This window comes from Mobula hypostoma, chromosome 3, assembly GCF_963921235.1.
Source record: "Mobula hypostoma chromosome 3, sMobHyp1.1, whole genome shotgun sequence".
Classification (NCBI taxonomy): Eukaryota; Metazoa; Chordata; class Chondrichthyes; order Myliobatiformes; family Myliobatidae; genus Mobula; species Mobula hypostoma.
The window spans coordinates 230029437-230053989 of record NC_086099.1 but is presented as its reverse complement, the minus strand read 5'-3'; the positions used below and the strand labels follow the sequence as shown (position 1 = coordinate 230053989).

Genomic DNA, 24553 nt, shown 5'->3' with positions numbered 1-24553 from the left:
TGTTTCCCGTAGTGAAGTAGTCTCGGACCAGAGGGAACAGCATCAGAATAGAGGGATGTCCAATTAGAACTGATAAGGAGGAATTTCATTAGCCAGAAGGTGGTGAATCTGTGGAATTCATTGCCACAGATGGATGTGGAGACCATGTCATTGAGTATATTTAAAACAGAAATTAATAGGTTCTTGATTAGTTAGGGTGTTGAAGGAAATGGGGAGCAGGCAGGAGAATGGGATTGAGAAGGATAATAAATCAGCCATAATGGAATGGGGAGCAGACTTGATGGGCCAAATGGCCTAATTATGCTCCTATATCTTATGGTGTAATGGGTCTACGATAACGATCAACCTTGATCGTGGGGGTCTCAGGTGATAGCGTGCCTCTGTGTTGTGATTCCCTGGATTTGAGGTGGCCACGAGCTGAGGCTCTCAGCGGGTGGGGACCCAGATTTGTTTCTCTGAGAGATGGGGTACCCAGCAGTTGGGCCCTTGATTGTTAGGGTCCCCAGGTTTGTTCAAGTATGATCTTCTGGTGCTGGGCTTCATGTAACACCATAGATTCTGCAGACTCTGGGAACCCAGAGCCACACACTCAAACTGCCAGGAGGACTCAGCATGACAGGCAGCATCTATGGAGAGTCCGCGGTTCAGGCCAAGACACCTCATCAGGACTGGAAAGGAAGCGGGGAAAAATCCAGAATAATGTGGGGGGAGGGGAGGTTAATTCACAGGGGGAGGTTCTCTTCCCAGACTGTCGTGTGTTTCCTTCAGACTCGTCTACTCCAGGATAACGTGTGTCTGAAGGAGAACTACTCTCTTGTCCTGTGGTGAGGAAGCACTTCCACCTCAATGCCCTCCCACAGCTCTCACCGCGCGAGACTATTTTGGTCAGATGGTGATTCACAGGAGGGAAGCAGGTTTCACTGCTCGACGCTAACCTGTTGGGACACTTCTGGTGTGTCCTGTTCTTTGGTTGGTTTCCAAATTCTTGTGTAGGAGAGAAAGGGCCCTCTTCTTCACTCTGCTGCATTCCTTTCCTATCGACGCACAGACGAACACACCCAGATCACCTCTCGGGACCGGTGACTAACAGTCAGCTCCTCCTCCCCAGCTACATCTCCAGCTTCACACAAGGATGAGGTGAGAAATCAGGACAGCGCAGCCCTGGACTGCCAGCGTAGAACCTCAGCAGGTTGGGCACAGCAGGGATGTAGTGTGGAGGGAGTTTACCCAGACAGCATTATGTGGTAAGACTGGTCTCAGTGATGTGCAGTTAGGGTGAGACGGAGAACAGTTAAAGCAGATGTGTTGCCAGTGTTTTATTCCGAGTTGTGGGTGCCCAGCATGGACTGCTGGGGGCAGAAGCATTTACATAAGCACATGACTGTACGGGGAATGGGTCGTCCAGGCACAAGAAACTTAATTGAATTTCGTGTCATTTTGCACACAGATATGGTGGGGTGAAGTTCAAAGTGAATTTAATATCAAAGTACATTTAACCATGTACTTGATTCATAAACTTGCGAGTGTTTACAGGAAAATAAAGAAAAACAACAGAATTTCTGAAAAACCATATATTAAAAAAGACTGACGTTCAAAATGTGCAAATGTACAAAAGAGGACAAATGGTGCAGTTGAGAACAGTAAATAAACAAACTGAGTGAGAACATGAGTTATAGAAACATAGAAACATAGAAAATAGGTGCAGGAGTAGGCCATTCGGCCCTTCGAGCCTGCACCGCCATTTATTATGATCATGGCTGATCATCCAACTCAGAACCCCGCCCCAGCCTTCCCTCCATACCCCCAACCCCCGTAGCCACAAGGGCCATATCTAACTCCCTCTTAAATATAACCAATGAACTGGCCTCAACAGTTTCCTGTGGCAGAGAATTCCACAGATTCACCACACAGTGAAAGGGACAATCAGAGAGTGACAGACAGTGAGAGGGGCAATCAGAGAGTGACACACAGTGAGAGGGACAATCAGACAGTGACTCACAGTGAGAGTGCCAATCAGAGAGTGACACACAGTGAGAGGGACAATCAGACAGTGACACACAGTGAGGGGGACAATCAGAGAGTGACACACAGTGAGGGAGAATCAGAGAGTGACACACAATGAGAGGGACAATCGGAGAGTGACACACAGTGAGAGGGACAATCAGAGAGTGACACACAGTGAGGGACAATCAGAGAGTGACACACAGTGAAGGGGACAATCGGAGAGTGACACAGTGAGGGACAATCAGAGAGTGACACACAGTGAGGGGGACAATCAGAGAGTGACACACAGTGAGGGAGAATCAGAGAGTGACACACAGTGAGAGGGACAATCGGAGAGTGACACACAGTGAGAGGGACAATCAGAGAGTGACACACAGTGACGGGGACAATCGGAGAGTGACACACAGTGAGGGACAATCAGAGAGTGACACACAGTGAAGGGGACAATCGGAGAGTGACTCACACTGAGGAACAATCAGAGAGTGACACACAGTGAAGGGGACAATCAGAGAGTGACACACAGTGAGGGACAATCAGAGAGTGACACACAGTGAAGGGGACAATCGGAGAGTGACACACAGTGAGGGACAGTCAGAGAGTGACACACAGTGAAGGGGACAATCGGAGAGTGACACACAGTGACAAGGACAATCAGAGAGTGACACACAGTGAAGGGGACAATCAGAGAGTGACACACAGTGAGAGTGACAATCGGAGAGTGACACATAGTGAGGGACAATCAGAGAGTGACACACAGTGAGAGGGACAATCGGAGAGTGACACACAGTGAGAGCGACAATCGGAGAGTGACACACAGTGAGGGACAATCGGAGAGTGACACACAGTGAGAGGGACAATCGGAGAGTGACTCACAGTGAGGGACAATCAGAGAGTGACACACAGTGAGGGACAATCGGAGAGTGACGCACAGTGAGAGGGACAATCGGAGAGTGACGCACAGTGAAGAGGACGATCAGAGAGTGACACACAGTGAGGGACAATCAGAGAGTGACACACAGTGAGAGGGACAATCGGAGAGTGACATACAGTGAGGGACAATTAGAGAGTGACACACAGTGAGGGACAATCAGCGAGTGACACAGTGAGAGGGACAATCAGAGAGTGACACACAGTGAGAGGGACAATTAGAGAGTGACACACAGTGAGGGACAATCAGAGAGTGACACACAGTGAGAGGGACAAACGGAGAGTGACACACAGTGAGGGACAATCGGAGAGTGACACACAGTGAGAGGGACAATCGGAGAGTGACACACAGTGAGAGTGACAATCAGAGTGTGACACACAGTGAGAGGGGCAATCAGAGAGTGACACACAGTGACGGACAATCAGAGAGTGACACACAGTGAGGGACAATCGGAGAGTGACACACAGTGAGAGGGACAATCAGAGTGATGCACAGTGAGACGGACAATCAGAGAGTGACACAGTGAGAGGGTCAATCAGAGAGTGACGCACAGTGACAAGGACAATCAGAGAGTAACAGACAGTGAGAGGGACAATCGGAGAGTGACAGATAGTGAGAGGGTCAATCAGAGAGTGACACACAGTGAGGGACAATCGGAGAGTGACACGCAGGGAGAGGGACAATCGGAGAGTGACACACAGTGAGGGACAATCGGAGAGTGACACACAGTGAGAGGGACAATCAGAGTGACGCACAGTGAGACAGACAATCAGAGAGTAACAGACAGTGAGAGGGACAATCAGAGAGTGACACACAGTGAGGGACAATCCTGAGAGTGACAGACAGTGAGAGGGACAATCAAAGAGTGACACACAGTGACAGGGTCAATCAGAGAGTGACGCACAGTGACAAGGACAATCAGAGAGTAACAGACAGTGAGAGGGACAATCGGAGAGTGATAGACAGTGAGAGGGACAATCAGAGAGTGACACACAGTGAGAGGGACAATCAATGGAAAGATGTACAGTCGACGTTTCGGGCTGAGATATCGACCCCAGTCCTTCAGAAGGGTTTTGGCCCAAAATGTTGACTGTGCTTTTTTCCATAGGTGCTGCCTGGCCTGCTGAGTTCCTCCAGCATTTTGTGTGTGTTGCGCTTTATTGTCTCCCCGTGCACCATGCAATACACTGATGTGTTGAACAGTTTGCAAGACAAGTGTTTTACTATACCTCTGTATGTCTGACAATAATATACCATTTGCAATGCCAGTACTGAGGTAGGGCCACACTGTGGAAGTGGAGGGCTCTGCCTGCCCCTTTTCTGAAGGTATGTTCATGCCCAGTTGTCCTTGGAGAAGGAGCATGCGGTCACACTGTGGATTTCCGGGAGCGGTTGAGCCCCTCAGGGAATTTGACTGTCATATTTTAATCTGAGTGTACTCACTGTCTTGTAAATAAGACCATAAGACAAAGGAGCAGAAGTCGGCCATTCGGCCCATCGAGTCTGCTCTGCCATTTTATCATGAGCTGATCCATTCTCCCATTTAGTCCCACTCCCCCACCTTCTCAGCATAATCTTTGATGCCCTGGCTACTCAGATACCTATCAATCTCTGCCTTAAATACACCCAATGACTTGGCCTCCACTGCTGCCCGTGGCAACAAATTCCATAGATTCACCACCCTCTGACAAAAAAAAATTCTTCGCATTTCTGTTCTGAATGTTTGTATCTTTTGTATTTGTATTGTAAATAAACATTTATAGTTTTGTGAAAAATGGGGGTGGTGTCATTCCTCACTGTTCAGAAATGCTCCCCTAGCTTTATGCAGGCAGAAGAAAATTGAAGCAACACCTATCAAAGTTGCTGGTGAACGCAGCAGGCCAGGCAGCATCTCTAGGAAGAGGTACAGTCGACATTTCGGGCCGAGACCCTTCGCCAGGACACAAGATTTCCAGCAACAGCAAATTTTCTGTTGTTTGTGATTGGAATTAGAGAGTCGGCTTGGAAAACGCCTGGGCTTATTTTGATAACGGTGGTTGCTCTTGTTTGGTTGTTAATAGACAGAGTGATTACAGTATGCTAGAGCTTCATCGGGTGTTGCAGGAATTTCACAAGTATTGGTTGTAGTTTTTATATATTAAGAACTCTGTTAACCATGAGTGTGGGACAGAATCAAATGCCTTTTGGTAGCCAGCATAACAACTTGAAAGAGTTCTGCTTTTCCACCAAGCTTGATTTGGAATTACAGGATCTCTTACCATTTGTTCTTTATATCCTTTCTGCTCTTCTGTAAGTGTATTGTTGAAATCCAAGTGAGTGGTGATTAGTTGCGAGATACATGATGTTGCAATTTTAAATAGTTTGTAAACAAGTAATAGGACGATATTTGGATGGATTATTTGTGATTCCCCCTTTAGGTAAAAGGTACGTTTTACCCTCTATCAAAATATCAGGCACTTTCTTCAGGGTTTTTCAGAAAATTGCTGATATGCATTAATAGGTATGGATGAAGGAAAGTCATTTCTCTATCAATAATTATGAATATTATCACTGCCAATACTTTTCTTGTAGATATTTTTATAACCTTTTTCAGCATTTCTATTGTACCTTCAAGTATTTGCACTTCTTCAATCGTGCCCGTGCATCCTTTTTCCTCCCTAATGCAATCTGTTTCTTGATTGTGTGCCACCCTGTTTGACCAGAGAGTAGACCAGAAGTTCATCATCTCCATGTTTGTTGGTAATTCTGTGCTGGGGTTGGCGACATTTTGATTCTTTAAATTTTGTTTCAATGTCTTATATAAATCTTTTTCACTGTTTCTGAACTGATAATTCTGTTTTCTTCATCTGGTTCATTTCATGTATCTATTTAGTCCAATTTTGCATGCACCAAGCTTTTGGTTCAGTGTATCTATAAACTCTATAGTGCTTTTGCTAGGCTGATCGTATCTTGTATGGGCTTTGTATTTCCGTAGCTTTTCCCTTAACTTTCTTGCTCGGGCTAATTTTTTTTATATAATTAGGTGGGCTATTTCTGATCTTAAAGTTTCAACTTTATTTTAATCTTTTCTGCCAATTTGGTGTTCTCATTTCATTACTCTGTTTTGAGTTTCTATTCATGAGTGCCTCTATTTTGGAGCCATTGAACTGCACTGCCTTTAATGCTGCACTGTATGTTATTGTGTGTAGTTCTTCAGATGTTTCAAGTTTTCTTAAATGTGGTAATATACTGTAATATTGTTTAGAGTATTAACAATCTGACACATTTTGTTTTGATATGTAGAATCTCTTAGTTGGGTGAATACCCTTATATTCTATTGATGTGGTGTTAAGTACGAGGATAATTTTGTCTGTAAGCTCAGCTTTGTCATCAGCATTCTGTGGAGGCTTTGGATCTGTGTTGTTGCTGTTAAAGGTTACTTTGAATGCTGGTAGTATCTTTTTTGGGGTTTCTAGTGCCTGCCTGCCTACTCAGCAGGGCAACACTAGCGGCTCATGTATTGTCATGTCTAGTGCTAGCTCCAAGCATGTCCTGCCGTTCCTCAGGCTCTGGCCATGTCACTCTATTCTGTAGAGATTTTCTCGTTTCTAAAGCGAAAGGGTATTGCATTTATTATTAGTATTGTTTATTTTCCCATTTGTATTGGTGTAGTTTGTCTTCTTTTGCGCTTTGGCTGCTTGTCTTTGTTTGTGTGCGGGTTTCTTCATTGATTCTGTTGTATTTCTTTGTCTTGTTGTGAATGCCCACAAAAAAATCGATCTCAAGGTAGTCTATGGTGCCATAAACACAAGAGGTTCTGCAGATGCTGGAAATCCAGAGCAACACAAAATGCTAGAGGAACTCAACAGTGGTGAGGAAGGGCCTCGACCCAAAACATTTTCTGTTTACTTATTTCCATAGACACTGCCTGACCCGCTGAGTTCCTCCAACATTTTGTGTGTGTTGATATGCTGACACAGACATACTTTGCGAATGAATTTACTTTGCACTTTCAACTTTGGATTTGAAGATCACCTCTCAGTGTCCATGTGCAAAGGAATAAACTCCATGGATTGTTGGGGACTGAGAGGTGATATTACACAGATTAAAGGCCTTCTATACATGTGAGCTGACACTGCTACTGCAGTGGGTTGGCAACAGGTCACTACAACGTCTTGTCCCCTCTGGTCTGTTGTGTGACCGGGGCTGAGAGGGTCAAAGAGTCACACAGCACAGAAACCTGCCCCTTGGCCCATCTTCTCCATGCTGGACCGAGGTGCCAGCCTGCGCCAGTCTCATTTGCTTGCATTTGGCCCATATCCCTCTGAATATGAGCTTGAATCCGGGCTGATCCCAGGGTGGATGGGGCCCTATGTACATTATGTTACAGTGAGCCCCCAAATCGATATGTTACAGTGAGCCCCCAAATCGATATGTTATAGTGAGCCCCCAACAGCTTCCATGTGCAGTCAGTATGACCTTGTGGTGGGAGATCCTCTCTGACTGAATTTAGCAACACAAGTGATCCTGCAGGAGCACAGCGAGGCATGAGGGCCAGTCAATTGGTGTTTCCTGAGTTCAAAGCACAAATTTATGGTCCAGTCATCAGCTAGTCCGAGGAATTGATACCAAAGATCAGACGGAGCCTGAAGGTTGATTAGAAATCCAGAATTTGAAGCGCAAGGGTCAAAGGTTGGAAAACGGAAGGTGGAGGCCTGACCTGTGGTTGGAGGATCATTCGTGTGTGTGGGAGGGGGCAGGAAAAGAGACATGGCTTGCTGTTGTTTTGTTATTTGTTGTGTGCAGAAGAAGGTGACACCAGTGAACAATGCTACCAAGGCAGCACCCTCAAGACGGGTCACAAAGCAATTCCTCTCACTTCTTTTACAGCTGCTTTTTATTTCAGATGTGATTTGCCACTGTTAGAGCCTCTAATCTACATTCTGGCCATGTGATTTCAGGCCGATCGGGCACTTTGCTGTCTCTGAGAGGGTTCCACGAGGTGTATGAAGGCCGGGAAGCAAGGAGACAGGGTATGGGCCCATGATCGACTCTGTCTCTTACCAATCTCATTGATTAAAGTGCTGAGAGAGATTGAGGTCATCGAGCTGGGTGTGGAGGACGAGCGGCTGTTCAGTGGTGTCTACCAGTCTCTCGTTTGCTGCCACCAGAGAAGGTGTCCGCATGTGGCCGTCTCTCGCACACTGCTCCCGAGGGAAGGTCCTTGCATTCAACTGATCTAGTTTTGGTTCCTTTTTTTTGTTAATACAGCTGGGCATTTTTTCAATCAGGAGGCCTGCAGATGATGAACTGATCTGAAATATGCCTTTTGTGTTTTGTATTCTGTGTTTTTGATTGGTAACGTCTGTGCAGTTTTGTTTTTGTGCATGGAGGGGAGGTGGGTTTTGATGTTTCTCTTTGAACGAATTGGTTCCACAATTCTTCTTCGTGTTGTGACGTTGGGAAGACGAATCTCAGGGCTGTACACTGATACGTAGTTTGGTAATAAATGCTCTCTGGTTCTTTGCTCTGTGTTGTTCTGCTGAGCATTGTGAACGTGCTGTGTTGGTGCCGGAATGTGTGCCGACACTTGTGGGTGCCCTCAGCACCACCCTAGATTGTGCTGGTTGTTAACACAAATGACACTTTTCTCTGTGTGTTTCCACGTCCCTGTGATAAATAAGCGAGTCTGAATCTGAGGTGCTGGATATCCAGAGCAACTCACACAAAATGCCGGAGGTCAGGCAGCATCTATGGACAGAAATAAACAGTTGACATCCCTTCACCAGGACTGGCAAGGAGGAGAGAAGATGCCAGATCATGAAGGTGGAATGGGGGAGGGGAAGAACAAGCTGGCAGGTGAGGGGGAGGAGGGAAGGAAGGAAAAGGCTGGGTGGAAGAGAGAAAGGATTGAAGAAGAATGAATCTAAGAGGAGAGAACAGTGGACCATGGAAGAAAGGGGAGGAGGGGCACCAGAGGGAGGTGATGTCATCAAGATGATAATAACTTATATCATTATCTTAATGTTATTAACATAATTTAGTATTTGAAATAACTATATCAGCAATGAGGACAATAGCTATGTTTTGTCTACAAAGCCACAGGCTGTCCCATTTGGAAGGCTGGTACATCAGGTTAGAGAAGCTGATAGGGCGGTAACAAAGGCACACAACATTCTTGCTTTATTAGACAAGGCACGAAGTTCAAACTTGGGGAAGTTGTGAAAATTCTCCCCAGGCTGCATCTGAGGTGTTGTATGCAATTCTAATTGTTCGATTATAGGAAGAGTGTGGAGATTATGGAGAGGGTGTCGAAGAGGTTCACCAGGATATTGCCCGGATTAGAGGATATCAGCTATGAGGCAAGGTTGGATAAACTTGGTGTTAACATCTGAGATAAAAAGCAAGCAGGCAAACATAGATCCTGTGTTTTCTTGGTGAAAGGAGACAGAGAATGGTGCAGGGTTATTGGTCTGATTGGATGCCCGTGACAGGGATCAAAGTTCAAAAGTTTACATTAAGTAAATTCATTATCAAAATATATACGTGTCACCACATACTGCACTACCCTGAGATTCATTTTCTTGCAGGCATTCACAATAAAAGACTACACCCAAACAACCAATGTGCAATCAGTTCAGGGTAGGGGTGTGTAAAGTTTTATCTCCTCTGGTTCAAGAGTCTGATGGCTGAGGCATAATAACTGTTCCTGAACTTGGTGGTGAGAGTTCTGAGGCTCCAGGATCTCCTTCCTGATGGCAGCACGTCCTGGATGGTGGAGGTCCCAGATGATGGATGCTGCTTTCCTGCATCAGCACGCCTTACCGCTGTACCATTGAGAGCATACTCACCAACTGCATCTCAGTGTGGTATGGCAATTGTCCCGTATCGGACCGCAAAGCACTCCAGCGTGTGGTGAAAACTGCCCAGCAGATTATCAGCACCCAATTGCCCATCATTGAGAACATCTACCATAAACGCTGCCTGGGCAGGGTGAAAAGCACTATCGAGGATGCATCTCACCCTAACCATGGACTTTTTACTCTCCTCCCATCCGGTAGGCGCTACAGGAGCTTCCGCTCCCGCACTAGCAAGCACAGGAAGAGCTTCTTCCCTGAGGCTGTGACCCTGCTGAACCTCACATCACAGCGCTAAGCAATATTGCATCCGTATTGTACTGTCTCAGTACTTCTATATTTGTGTGCTGTAGCACTTTTTTTTATTCGCGGTTATTTTGTAAATAACAATATTCTTTGCATTTCTGGTCAGATGCTAAATGCATCTCATTGGCTTTGTATCTGTACTGGGTACAATGACAATAAAGTTGAATCTAAATCTAAATCTTACAAAAGTGCTTAATGGCAGGGTGGGCTTTACCCAGTGCCGGGATCCTTGCTATTTGTCCGATACATTAAAGATTTCAATAGATACAATGACAATATTTTAAAGAGATTTGAATAGATACTTGGAAAGAGAAGTCATAGGGAGATACAGGGATAGATCAGGAAATGGGATTAGTATCGTTAGGTCATACCATCCACATCAGAATCTAAATCAGGTTTATTACCTCTGACATATCAATTGAAACCTGTTGTTTTGCAGTGGCAGTACAGTGCAAAGGCAATAAATGACTGTAAATTACAAAATAATAAACAGTGCAATAAAAAGGAATAATTTGGTATGCCCATGAAGGCTCTCAGTCATCCAGGTCATTGTAAATCAAGCAGTAGCAATTCAAAACAACTGGACATGCTGTGTTGTCTGGAAGAGAGATAGAGATAGAGGTAGAGACACAGAGAGAGAGAGAGAGAGAGAGAGAATGAAGAAAGGTCAAATGGAGAGAGGTATAGAGTTCAAAGTTCAAAGTAAGTTCATTATCAAAGTTCATCGATATCATCATATACAACCCTGCGGGCATACTTAATAACCATAATCGAATCAATGAAACACCAACAGGGTGGACAAACAAAAATGTACAAGAGGCAACAGACTGTGCAGATGAAAAAAACAAATAATAATACTTAATAAATAAGCTGTAAATAAATAAACTTTGAAACAATGACTATTGTCTCCCCATCGCTGTGGAATGAGTGATATCTGTCTCTCCCTTATGAGTGAGAGAGAGAGCCTGGGGATGTTGAAATGTTGGAGTGAACAGCTAGGTTTTGGTGGACTGTCGACCATGCTCTCTCTTTGCTGACATAATGGGTGGTGGGAATGCTGATAGTTTATGTTAGAATGAGTGGGGGGGAGGGTTGATGGGGGGGGCAGGGGTTTTGAGGTTCTGATGTCTTTTCTGTCGTTCATTCTTTGGGTTTCTTTCTTCTGTTTCGAGGATGTCTGCGGGAAGTAAGGATTTCAGCTTGTATATTGTAGATATTCTCTGACATTAAATGGAACCATTGAACTATTGAATATGAGGTGAGGAGACCTTGAAAATGAGTCCATAGGTGGTGGGAGCATTTCAGTGATGGGGAAAGTGAAGATGAGTGAAGTTATCCCCTCTGCTTCAGGAGCCTGATGGTTGAAGGGTAATAACTGTTCCTGAACCTGGTGGTGTGGGTCCTGAGGCTTCTGTAGAAATGGGCCCTTCATCCACCATATCCATACTGACCAACTGTACAGCTCCCGTTAGCCAGTACTTGACCCCACCATTCTTTGCCTTGGTAATCCAAGTGCTGGTCAGATGTTGTAAGAATCTATGCCTCCACCAGCCTTTCATAGAACCTTCTTCTCTTGCTGTTTAACTATCTCAGAGACTAGAAATTGGCACATTGCCAAAACAAAGCTGCAGTTGTGCAAATTCTTTCATCACAGAGGGAAATCTTTTGCAAACTTTGTGCGATGAATTAGAGCAAACTATCAGGTTCCTGGCACTGGTATCCAATTCACCTTGGTAACGCCAACAGTATCAAAATACAGCATTGTCCTCGGCAAGATCAACATCTGGAGTGGTTGCCGGGTTGAATTCCTGGGATTCCCACCCATGACAGCCCTGGGGAACTAGGGTGTCCAATGTAGCTTGTCAAAACTGTTTCAAAGGTAGTTAACAGTGGAGGTGGGGGTGGGACATCGACACTGGCCTTGAATAGTGCAATCACAACTGCAAACAAATTGGAACGATGAAGCAAATAATTCTGCCCTTCTGTAAATAAACTGCTGGAAATCTGGAAGAAAAGCAAAGAATGTCATCAACTCCTCACAGGTCAGGCAGCATAGAGAGGGAGACACAAAGTGAGACAGAGATAGACAGAGAGTCAGGAAGAGATAGAGATAGGGGGAGAGAGAGAGACACAGGAGAGACAGACAAACAGAAAGACAGGGAGAAAGAGAGACAGAGACAGTGGCAGAGAGAGAGATGGTTGAGAGAGGGAGAGATAGAGATAAGGGAGAGGGAGAGACAGAGAGAGGGATAGAGAGAGACAGACAGACAGGGAGCGGGAAAGAGAGACAACCGGATGGACAGATAGAAAGAGAAAAAGACAGAGATACAAGGACAAACAGAGAGAGACAGAAGCAGACAGAGACAGGAGGAAACAGGGAGAGACAGAGACAGACAGAGAGACAGAACGATAGAGAGATTGTTACCAACAGGAAGGAGGTACAGAAGCCTGACGGCACAAACTCAACGATTCAGGAACAGCTTCTTCCTACTGCCATCCGTTTCTGAATGAACATTGAACCCATGAACACAACTTCACTAGTTTAGTAATTCTATTTTTTTGCATTACTTATTTAATTTAAGCATTTAATATACAGTAGATATAGTGACTGTAATTCAGATTGTCCCTCGGATTATGTACTGCATTTTACTGCTGCCACATAAACAACAAGTTTCCTGACATATTAAAGCTGATTCTGATTCTAAAAGAGACACAGAGATACAGAGAGACAGGGAGAGAAAGAGAGAGACAGCAACAGAGACTGAGACAAAGAGACACAGAGAAACCGAGAGAGACAGACTGAGACAGTTCAAGTTTCCCCGCAGATGTTTCACTGCCTACAGCAGTTCCTGTCTCCCAGTGTTCCAGAGTGAATTACGCACTCTCTCTGCATTCCGGTGTGATCTCTGCTCCCTCTGTGCTCTGGAGTGATCACCGCCCTATCCGTATGTCCTGGATCGAATCGTGCGCTCTCCCTGTGTCCCACAGCGACTCCTGATCTTCGTGTCTCCTGGAATGATCTCTGCTTTTGCTATGTCCGTAAGACCATAAGACATGGCAGCAGCACAAGGCCATTCAGCCCATTGAGTATGCCCCGCCACGCCATCATGCCTGGTCCTGGATCCCACTCAACCCGACGCACCTGCCTTCTCACCATATTCTTTGATGCCCTGACCGATCAGGAAATGATCAACTTCCGCCTTAAATATACCCACGAACTTGGCTTCCACCATAGTCTGTGGCAGAGGATTCCACAGCTTCACTCCTCTCTGGCTAAAAAAAATTCCTCCTTACCCCTGCTCTAAAAGATCACCCCTCAATTTTCAGGCAGTTCTGGATACCCCACCATAGGAAACATCCCCTTCACATCCACCCTACCTAATCCTTTCAACATACCCTAGGTTTCACCGAGAACCCCCCACATTCTTCTAAATTCCAGTAAGTACAAGCTCAAAGCTGCCACACACTCCTCATATGTTAACATTCCCAGAATCATCCTCGTAAACCTCCTCTAGACTCTCCAATGACAACACATCCTTTCTGAGAGATGGATACTGATGGACTTGGCCTCCACCGCAGTCTGTAGCAGAGCATTCCACAGATTTACTATATGCAGGTGAAAAATAATCCTTTTCCATTGTTTCAAAGAGTGGCCCCTCAATTTTGAGACTGTGCCCTCTAGTTCTGGAAACCTCCACGATCGGATACATCTCCTCCACATCTGCCCTATCTAGTCCCTTCAACATTTGGTAGGTTTCAACCACATTCTTCTAAATTCCAGAGTGTACAGGCCCAAAGCTGCCAAACGATCCTCGTATGTTAACCCCTTCATTCCAGGAATCATTGTCGTGAACCTCCTCTGGACTCTCCAATGACCACACATCCTTTCTGAGATATGGGGCCCAAAACTGTTGATAATACTCCAAGTGCAGCCTGGCTAGTGTTTCATAAAGGCTCAGCATTACCTCTGTGCTTTTGTATTCTGTTCCACTTGAAATAAATGGGAGCATTGCATTTGCCTTCTTTACCAGACTCAACCTGTAAATTAACGTTCTGGGAGTCTTGCACAAAGACTCCCCAAGTCTCTCTGCACCTTCGATCTTTGAACCTTCTCCTCATTTAGATAATAGTCTGCACTTTTGTTCCTTTTAACAAAATGCATTATCATACATTTCCCAACACTGTATTCCATCTGCTACTTATTTGGCTCATTCTTCCAATCTGTGTAAGTCCTGCTGCAATCGTATTGCTTCCTCAGCACCACCTCTACATCCACCTATCTTCGTATCATCTGCAAACTTTGCCACATAGCCATCAATCCCACTATCCAAATCATTGATAAAACAATTTGAAAAGCAGGGGTCCCAATACTGACCCCTGAGGAACACCACTAGTCACCGACAGCCAGCCAGAAAATGCCCCTTTTATTCCCTCCTGCCTGCAGCCCTTCTGCTATCCATGCCAGTAATTTTCTAGTAACACCATAAGATTTTATCTTGTTAAGTAGCCTCATGTGTGGTACTTTATCAAATGCCTTCGGAAAATCCAAGTAAATGACATACACTGCCTCTCCTTTGTCCACCCTGCTTGTTACTTCCTCAAAGAACTCTAACAGATTTGTCAGGCAAGATTTCCCTTTACAGAAACAATGCTGACTTTGACTTATTTTATCATTAGACTCCAAGTACCTTGAAACCTCATTCCTTAATAACAGAGTCCAACACTTCCCAGCCACTGAGTTTTGGCTAATTGTCCTATAATTTCCCTTCTTTTGCCTCCCTTCCTTGTTAAAGAGTGGAGTGACATTTTCAATCTTCCAGTCCTCTGGGACCATGCTAGAATCAAGTGATTCTTGAAAGATCATGACCAATGTATCCGTTATCTCTTCAGCAACCTCTCTCAGGACGCTGTTCATCTGGCCCAGGTGATGTATCCACGTTATGCCCTATGTTTTTGCCTCGAACATTTTCCTTTGTAGTAGTAATGGCACTCACTCCTGCTCCCTGACACTCACGGACCTCTGGCATACTGTTGTTGTCATCCACAGTGAAGACAGATGCAAATTTCATCTGCCAATTTCTTTTCCCCCATTACCTCCTAAACCAGTATTATTTTCCAGTGGTCCAATATCAACTCTCACCTCCCTTTTACTTTTTATATAACTGAAAATCTTTTGGTATCCTACTTTATATTATTGGCTAGTCTGCCCTCATATTTCATCTTTTCCCTTCTTATAGCTTTCTTAGTTGCTTTTTGTTGGGTTTTAAAAGGTTCCCAATCATCCAACTTCCCACTCACTTTTGCTACCTTATAGACCCTTTTCTTGGCTTCTATGTAGTCCTTAACTTCCTTTATCAGCCACAGTTGCTTCCCCCTGCCATAGAAACAGAAAAAAGTAGAAAATATACAGCACAATACAGGCCCCTCGGCCCACAATACTGTGCTGAACATGTACTTACTTTAGAAAGTACCTAGGGTGACCCATAGCCCTCTATTTTTCTAAACTCCATGTACCTATCCAGGAGTCTCTTAAAAGACCCTATTGTATCTGCCTCCACCATCGCCGGCAGCCCATTCCACGCACTCACGACTCTCTATGTGAAAAATCTTACCCTTGCCGTCTCCTCTGTACCTACTTCCAAGCACCTTAAAACTTTGCCCTCTTGTGTTAGACATTTCAGCCCTGGGAAAAAGACTCTGACTATCCACATGATCAATGACTCTCATCATCTTATACACCTCTATCAGGTCACCTCTCATCCTCCGTCGTTTCAAGGAGAAAAGGCCAAGTTCACTCAACCTATTCTCATAAGCCATGCTCCCCAAACCAGGCAACATCCTTGTAAATCCCTCTGCACCCTTTCTATGGTTTCCACATCCTTCCTGTAGTGTGGTGACCAGAACTGAGCACAGTACTCCAACGTGGTCTCACCATGTCCTATATAGCTGCAACATTACCTCTCGCCTCTCGACTCCTAAACTCTGTCCCTCGGTTGATGAAGGCCAATGCACCGTATGCCTTCTTAACCACACAGTCAACCTGCGTAGCAGCTTTGAATGTCCTATGGGCTTAGACCCCAAGATCCCTCTGATCCTCCACACTGCCAAGAGTCTTACCATTAATACCATATTTTGCCATCATATTTGACCTACCAAAATGAACCACCTCACACTTATCTGGGTTGAACTCCATCTGCCACTTCTCAGCCCAGATTTGCATCCTATCAATATCCCGCTGTAACCTCTGGCAGCCCTCCACACTATCCACAACACCTCCAACCTTTGTCTCATCAGCAAACTTACTAACCCATCCCTTCACTTCCTCATCCAGGTCATTTATGAAAATCATGAAGAGTAAGGGTCCCAGAACAGATCCCTGAGGCACACCACTGGTCACCGACCTCCATGCAGAATATGACCCATCTACAACCACACTTTGCCTTCTGTGGGCAAGCCAATTCTGGATCCACAAAGCAAGGTCCCCTTAGGTCCCATGCCTCCTTACCTACTCAATAAGTCTTGCACAGGGTACCTTATCAAATGCCTTGCTGAAATCTATATACACTACATCTACTGCTCGACCTTCATCAATGCATTTAGTCACATCCTCAAAAAATTCAATCAGGCTCGTAAGGCCTGACCTGCCTTTGACAAAGCCATGCTGACTATTCCTAATCATACTATGCCTCTCCAAATGCTCATAAATCCTGCCTCTCAGGATCTTTTCCATCAACTTACCAACCACTGAAGTAAGACTCACTGATCTATAATTGCCTGGGCTATCTCTGCTCCCTTTCTTGAATAAGGGAACAACATCCGCAACCCTCCAATCCTCCAGAACCTCTCCCATTTCAATTGATGATGCAAAGATCATCACCAGAGGCTCTGCAATCTCCTCTCTTGCCTCCCACAGTAGCCTGGGGCTAAATTTGCCATTTGAGAACTTTTTTCTCTCTGGACATTGCTATCCTGCGCCTTGTGAACTGTTCCCAGAAAATTCAGCCATCTCTGCTCTGCCATCATCCCCACCAATCCAACTGGGCAAGCTCCTCTCTCATGCCTCTGTAATTCCCTTTATTCCATTGCGATACTGATACATGTGACTTATGCTTCTCTCTGATTGCAGTATGAATTCAATCATATTATGTTCACTGCCTCCTAAGGGTGCCTTTACATTAAGCTCCCTAATAAAATCAGGATTATTTCACAACATCCAATCTAAGATAGCCTTTCTCCTCCTAGGATCAAGCACAAGTTGCTCTAAAAAGCCATTTTGTAGGGATTCAACAAATTCCCTCTCTTGCGATCCGACACCAACCTGATTTTCTCAATCCCTTTGCATATTGAAGTCCCCCGTTACAATTTTGCCATTACCCTTACTACATGCCTTTTCCAGCTCCCTTGCAATCTCAACCCCACATCTTGGCTATTATTTGGAGGCCCATATCTAGACCTTCTCCCATCCTGTTACTTGTTAAAAGACCATCACTTTCTCTCCTGCCTTGTGCAGCTGGATCCTGGACTTCCTGTCAGATCGCATGCAGGTTGTAAGAGTGGGCTCCCTCACCTCCAACCCTCTGACTCTCAAATCTGGAGCCCCTTAGGGCTGCATACTGTGGCCCTTCCTTTACTCCCTGTATACCCATGACTGTGTCGCCACCCACAGCTCCAATCTGCTAATTAAATTTGCCAATGACACTGCATTGCTTGGCCATATCTCAAACAATAATGAGCTGGCCTACAGGGAAAAAAATCATCTCTCTGACACCACAGTGTCAAGAAAACAACCTTTCCCTCAATGTCGCAAAAACCAAGGAGCTGGTTGTGGATTACAGGAGGAATGGAGATGGGCTAAGCCCTATTGACATTAATGGATCTGGGGTTGAGAGGGTAAACAGCTTTAAGTTCCTCAGCATCCACATCACCGAGGACCTCACATGGTCTGTACACACCAGAATTGTGGTGAAAAAGGCACAACAGCGCCTCTTTCACCTCAGACGGTTGAGGAAGTTTGGCATGGGCCCCCAAACCCTAAGAACCTTCCACAGAGGGACAATTGAGAGCATCCTGCCTGGCTGCATCACTGCCTGGTATGGGAACTGTACCTCCCTTAGTTGCAGCACTCTGCAGAGAGTGGTGTGGACAGCCCAGCGCATCTGTAGTTGTGAACTTCCCATGATTCAGGACATTTACAAGGACAGGTCTGTAAAAATGCCCCATAGGATCACTGGGGACCCAAGTCACCCCCAACCACAAACTGTTCCAGCTGCTACCATCCAGGAAACGGTACCACAGCATAAAAGCCAGGACCAACAGGCTCTGGGACAGCTTCTTCCACCAGGCCATCAGACTGATTAACTCATGCTGATTTAAGTGTACTCTATATTACATTCACTGTTCTATTTATTATAAATTACTATGATTGCACATTGCACATTTAGACGGACACATAACATAAGGATATTTACTTCTCATGTGTGTGAAGGATTAAGAAATAAAGTCAATTCAATTCAATGCAATTCCTCCATCTCTGCTGCATCTGCTCTCAGGATGAAGTTTTTCATTCCAGAATGAAGGAGATGCTCTCCTTCTTCAAAGAAAGGGACTTCCCTTCCTTCACCATCAATGCTGCTCTCAACTGCATCTCTTCTATTTTAACACATGAAACAGACCTTATATTTCGCCTGGGTAGCCTCCAACCTGATGGCATGAGCATCGATTTCTTGAACTTCTGGTAATTTTAAAGATTAACTATGAAAGGAAGCTAGCAAATAATATCAAAGAGGATACTAAAAGCTTTTTCAAGTATATAAAGAGTAAAAGACAAGTGAGAGTAGATACAGGACCGATAGAAAATGATACTGGAGAAATTGTAATGGGAGATAAGGAGATGGCAGAGGAACTGAACGAGTATTTTGCATCAGTCTTCACTGAGGAAGACATCAGTATACCAGACACTCAAGGGTGGCAGGGAAGAGAAGTGTGCGCAGTCACAATTACGACAGAGAAAGTACTCAGGAAGCTGAATAGTCTAAAGGTAAACAAATCTCCCGGACCAGATGGAATGCACCCTCGTGTTGTGAAGGAAGTAGCTGTGGAGATTGCAGAGGCATTAGCGATGATCTTTCAAAAGTCGATAGATTCTGGCATGGTTCTAGAGGACTGGAAGATTGCAAATGTCACTCCGCTATTTAAGAAGGGGGCAAGGAAGCAAAAAGGAAATTATAGACCTGTTAGCTTGACATAGGTGGTTGGGAAGTTGTTGGAGTCGATTGTGAAGGATGAGGTTATGGAGAACCTGGAGGCATATGGCAAGATAGGCAGAACTCAGCATGGATTCCTTAAGGGAAAATCCTGCCTGACAATCCTATTGCAACTTTTTGAGGAAATTACAGTAGGCTAGACAAGGGAGATGCAGTGGATGTTGTATATTTGGATTTTCAGAAGGCCTTTGACAAGGTGCCACACGAGGCTACTTAACAAGATAAGAGCCCGTGGAATTACGGGAAAGTTACATACGTGGATAGAGCGTTGGCTGATTGGCAGGAAACAGAGAGTGGGAATAAAGGGATCCTATTCTGGTTGGCTGCCGGTTACCAGTGGTGTTCCACAGGGGTCTGTGTTGGGGCTGCTTCTTTTTACATTGTACATCAATGATTTGGATTATGGAATAGATGGCTTTGTGGCTAAGTTTGCTGACAATACGAAGATAGGTGGAGGGGCCGGTAGTGCTGAGGAAACAGAGAGTTTGCAGAGAGACTTGGATAGATTGGAAGAATGGGCAAAGAAGTGGCAAATGAAATACAATGTTGGAACGTGTATGGTTATGCACTTTGGCAGAAGAAATAAACGGGCAGACTATTATTTAAATGGGGAGAGAATTCAAAGTTCTGAGATGCAATGGGACTTGGGAGTCCTCGTACAGGATACCCTTAAAGTTAACCTTCAGGTTGAGTCGGTAGTGAAGAAGGCGAATGCAATGTTGGTATTCATTTCTAAAGGAATAGAGTATAGGAGCAGGGATGTGATGTTGAGGCTCTATAAAGCGCTGGTGAGACCTCACTTGGAGTACTGTGGGCGGTTTTTGTCTCCTTATTTAAGAAAGGATGTGCTGACGTTGGAGAGGGTACAGAGAAGATTCACTAGAATAATTCCGGGAATGAGACAGTTAACATATGAGCAACATTTGTCCGCTCTTGGACTGTATTCCTTGGAGTTTAGAAGAATGAGGGGAGACCTCATAGAAACATTTCGAATGCTGAAAGGCATGGACAGTGTGGATGTGGCAAAGTTGCTTTCCATGATGGGAGAGTCTAGTACGAGAGGGCATGACTTAAGGATTGAAGGGTGCCCATTCAAAACAGAGATGCGAAGAAATTTTTTTAGCCAGAGGGTGGTGAATCTATGGAATTTGTTGCCACGGGCAGCAGTGGAGGCCAAGTTGTTGGGTGGATTTAAGGCAGAGATTGATAGGTATCTGAGTAGCCAGTGCATCAAAGGTTATGGTGAGAAGGCGGGGTATTGGGACTAAATGGGAGAATGGATCAGCTCATGATAAAATGGCGGAGCAGACTCGATGGGCCGAATGGCGGACTTCTGCTTCTTTGTCTTATGGTCTTATGACCTCACCCTCTCCCCCACCCCCCACTTTGGCTTTCCCCATTCCCATTTTCCTCTCTCACTTTATCTCCTTGCCCACCCATCACCTCCCTCTGCTACTCCTCCCCCCTTTTCTTTCTTCCATGGCCTTCTGTCTCTTTCACCAATCAATTTCCCGGCTCATTACTTCATCCCCCGACTCCAGGTTTTACCTGTCACCTTGTGTTTCTCTCTGCTCTCCCCTCCTCCCATCTGCTCCTCATCATTTTTTCTCCAGACCTGCCGAAGGGCTTTACCATCGATGTTGCCTGGCCTGCTGAGTTTCTCCAGCATGTTGTGTGTGCTGCTTGGATTTCCAGCATCTGCAGATTCTCCCTTCTTTATGATTCCCATAATGGTTTTTTTACCTTGCGGTTTCTTAACTCCACACACAAAGATTCAACTTTCTCTGAACCTATGTCACCTCTTTGTAAAGATGTAATTCCATCTGTTACCAACAGAGCCACACCACTGTCTATGCCTTCCTGCCTGTCCTTCTGATACAGAGTATATCCTTTGATGTTAAACTCCCAACTTTGGCCTTCTTTCAGCCATGGCTCAATGAAGCCCACAACGTCATACCGACCAATCTGGGATTGGTGTACCACGAGTTTGTCTACCCTATTCCGAATGCTATGCAGATTTAATACAGCACCTTTAGTCTGCATTCTTCACCCTTTTGAATTCGCCTCCATGGTACAATTTAACTCTTTGCTGTCTGCATTTGCACCCAATCATTGGCTGGTCCTTCCTTACATTCATGTTACACCAGTCATCTACCTGTAAACCTGCTGGCTCATCCTCAGCTCTATCAGCCTGGTTCCCATTCCCTGCCATATCAGTTTAAACCACTCCCAACAGCCCAAATCTGCCCTTTTCTAATAAATCTCTCTTTTGCTTTTACATTAGCTTTGACTTCGCTTGTCAGCCACGGTTGTACTATTTTGCCATTTGAGTATTTCTTTGTTTTTGGAATACATCCATCCTGCACCTTCCTCATTTTTCCCAGAAATTCCTGCCATTGCCGCTCTGCTGTCATCCCTCGCAGCATCTCCTTCCAATGTACCCGGAGTAGTACTGCTCTCTCTGTGTCTCCGAGTGAATCCTGTCTTCTCGTTGTGTCCCGAAGTGAATCTTGCCCTCTGATTGTATTCCACAGTGATTCTTGCCCTCTCCCTGTCTTGCAGAATGAATACTGCCCTCTCCCAGTGTTCTGGAGTGAACACTGCTCTCTCCCTGTGTCCCAGCATGATCCCTGCTCTCTTCCTGTATCCTGGACTGAAGCCTGCCCTCTATCTGTGTCCAGGATTAATCCTTGTTCTCTCAGTGACCCAGAGTGTTCCCTGCCATCTCCGTGTCCCAGAGTGATACTTGCTCTCTCCTGGTGTCCTGGAGTGATCCATCCACCCCCACTGTGTCCCAGAGCAAATCCTGCTCCCCATGTCCCAGAGTGAAACCTACCCTCACCCTGTCCCAGAGTAAATCCTCTTCTCCCAGTTTCCCACAGTGAAACCTACCCTGTCCCTGTCCCACAGTGAAACCTACCCTCTCCCTATATCAAAGTTGCTGGTGAAAGCAGCAGGCCAGGCAGCATCTCTAGGAAGAGGTACGGTCAACGTTTTGGGCCAAGACCCTTCATTAGGACTAACTGAAGGAAGAGCTAGTAAGAGATTTGAAATCTCTTTCAAATCTCTTACTAACTCTTCCTTCAGTTAGTCCTGATGAAGGGTCTCATCCTGAAACGTCGACTGTACCTCTTCCTAGAGATGCTACCTGGCCTGCTGCGTTCACCAGCAATTTTGATGTGTGTTGCTTGAATTTCCAGCATCTGCAGAATTCCTCGTCTCTCTCCCTATATCCCCGATTTATTCCCGCTCTCCGTCTCCCAGAGTGATCCCAACCTTTCCTTATGTCCCAGAGTGAATCCTGCTCTCTCCCTGTGTCCCAGAGTGAAACCTACCCTGTTCCTGTGTCCCAGTGTAAATCCTGCTCACTCCCTATATCTCCAAGTGATCCCTGTCTTTCACAGTGATCCCAACCCTTTCTCTGTGTCCCAGAGTGAATCCTGTCCACTTCCTGTGTCCTGGAGTAACTCCCGCTCTCCCTGTGTCCCAGAGTAAACCCTGCCCTCCTTGTCTCCTCGAGTGATCCCAACCCTTTCCTTGTGTCCCAGAGTGAGCCTTGCTCTCCCTTGACCCAGAGTGAATCCTGCAGTCTCCCTGTGTCACGGAGTGAATCCTGTCCTCTCTCTGTCCCAGAATGATCCCTGCTCACTCCCTGTATCCCAGTATGATCCCTGGTCTCCCTGAGTCTCGGAGTAATCCCTGCTCTCTTCTTGTGTCTCAGAGAAAATCCTGCTGTCTTCTTGTGTCCCGGAGTGAATCCTGCCCTCTTCCTGTGTCCTGGTGTGAACCCTGTTCTCCCTGTGTCCGAGATTAAATCCTGCTCCTCTTGTTCCCAGGAGTGAATTCTGCTCTCCTTGTCCCGGGGTTATAGCTGTTCTCTCTGTTTCTTGGATTGAATCCCGACGCAAACACGAGGAATTCTGCAGATGCTGGAAATTCAAGCAATTCAAGAAATCCTGACTTCTAGTTGTGTCCCGTAGTGAATCCTGCCCTTACCCTGTGCCGTGGAGTAAATCCTGTCATTTCGGTGCTCCAGAGTGAATCGTGCTCCCTCTGTGTCTTGGAGATTTCCCTGCTCTCCCCGTGTCCCGGAGTAAATCGTGCTCTCCCGCTGTGTCCCAGAGTGATCCCCTCCCCCACTGTGTCCCGGAGTGATCCCCGATCTCCCTGTGTCCCGGAGTGATCCCCTCTCCCCCTGCCCCGAAGTAATCCCTGCTCTTGCTGTGTGCTGGTGTGATTGCTGCTCCCTCCAGTCTCGCAGTGTGATCTCAGTGCAGTCTGTGTTATCAGCTCTCTCTCCATGTTTACACAACACGGTGCCTTTATCAGTGGCGTAATGCCCCGCCTCTGTTGCTCAGTAACCGCAGAAATATTTGATTAATTTAGCCCTGGGACTTTTGAGAATCTGCCGGACTCCCTGGGAGTAAACTGCACCCATTGACCGTCCCAGCATCCCCTTCCCCCAGACTTCCGGAGGCCATTCAGCCCATACCGCTCACCTAACCCACACCACTCTCGGGAAGTCAGCTGAGATTTCATAGTCATACTTTATTGATCCCGAGGAAATTGGTTTTCGTTACAGTTGCACCATAAATAATAAATAGTAATAAGACCATAAATAGTTAAATAGTAATATGTAAATTATGCCAGTAAATTATGAAATAAGTCCAGGACCAGCCTATCGGCTCAGGGTGTCTGACCCTCCAAGGGAGAAGTTGTAAAGTTTGATGGCCACAGGCAGGAATGACTTCCTATGACGCTCTGTGTTGCATCTCAGTGGAATGAGTCTCTGGCTGAATGTACTCCTGTGCCCACCCAGTACATTATGTAGTGGATGGGAGACATTGTCCAAGATGGCATGCAACTGAGACAGCATCCTCTTTTCAGACACCACCGTCAGAGAGTCCAGTTCCATCCCCACAACATCACTGGCCTTACATCTCCGCAGGATTGCCCCAACCCACCACCACGGATGTGAGATCTGCCGGTACAGGAGGACTGAAGACATTTGGTCCCACAGGACTGTACCATCGCACATCACAAACACAAGAGATTCTGCAGGTGCTGGGAATCTGGAGCAACACACACAAAATGCTGAAGGAACTCAGCATCCAGAGAGAGTGGAATGAAATGCTGCTGTTTCCGGCTGAGGCCCTTCATCAGTTCTGCAAAGGAAGGGGGCAGAAGCCAGAATAAGAAGTTGAGGGGAGGGTGAG

At 45.8% G+C, this 24553-nt stretch overlaps 1 long non-coding RNA gene across 1 annotated transcript in view; it reads left to right on the top strand.

The window, feature by feature from the left end:
• LOC134343690 (uncharacterized) overlaps positions 1-8372 on the top strand; it is a 36938-nt gene extending 28566 nt beyond the window's left edge. The window contains exon 4 of the long non-coding RNA XR_010017322.1: positions 7873-8372. This is a non-coding gene — a long non-coding RNA (uncharacterized LOC134343690). The remainder of the gene's footprint in view (positions 1-7872) is intronic.
• Positions 8373-24553: the final 16181 nt, after the last annotated feature.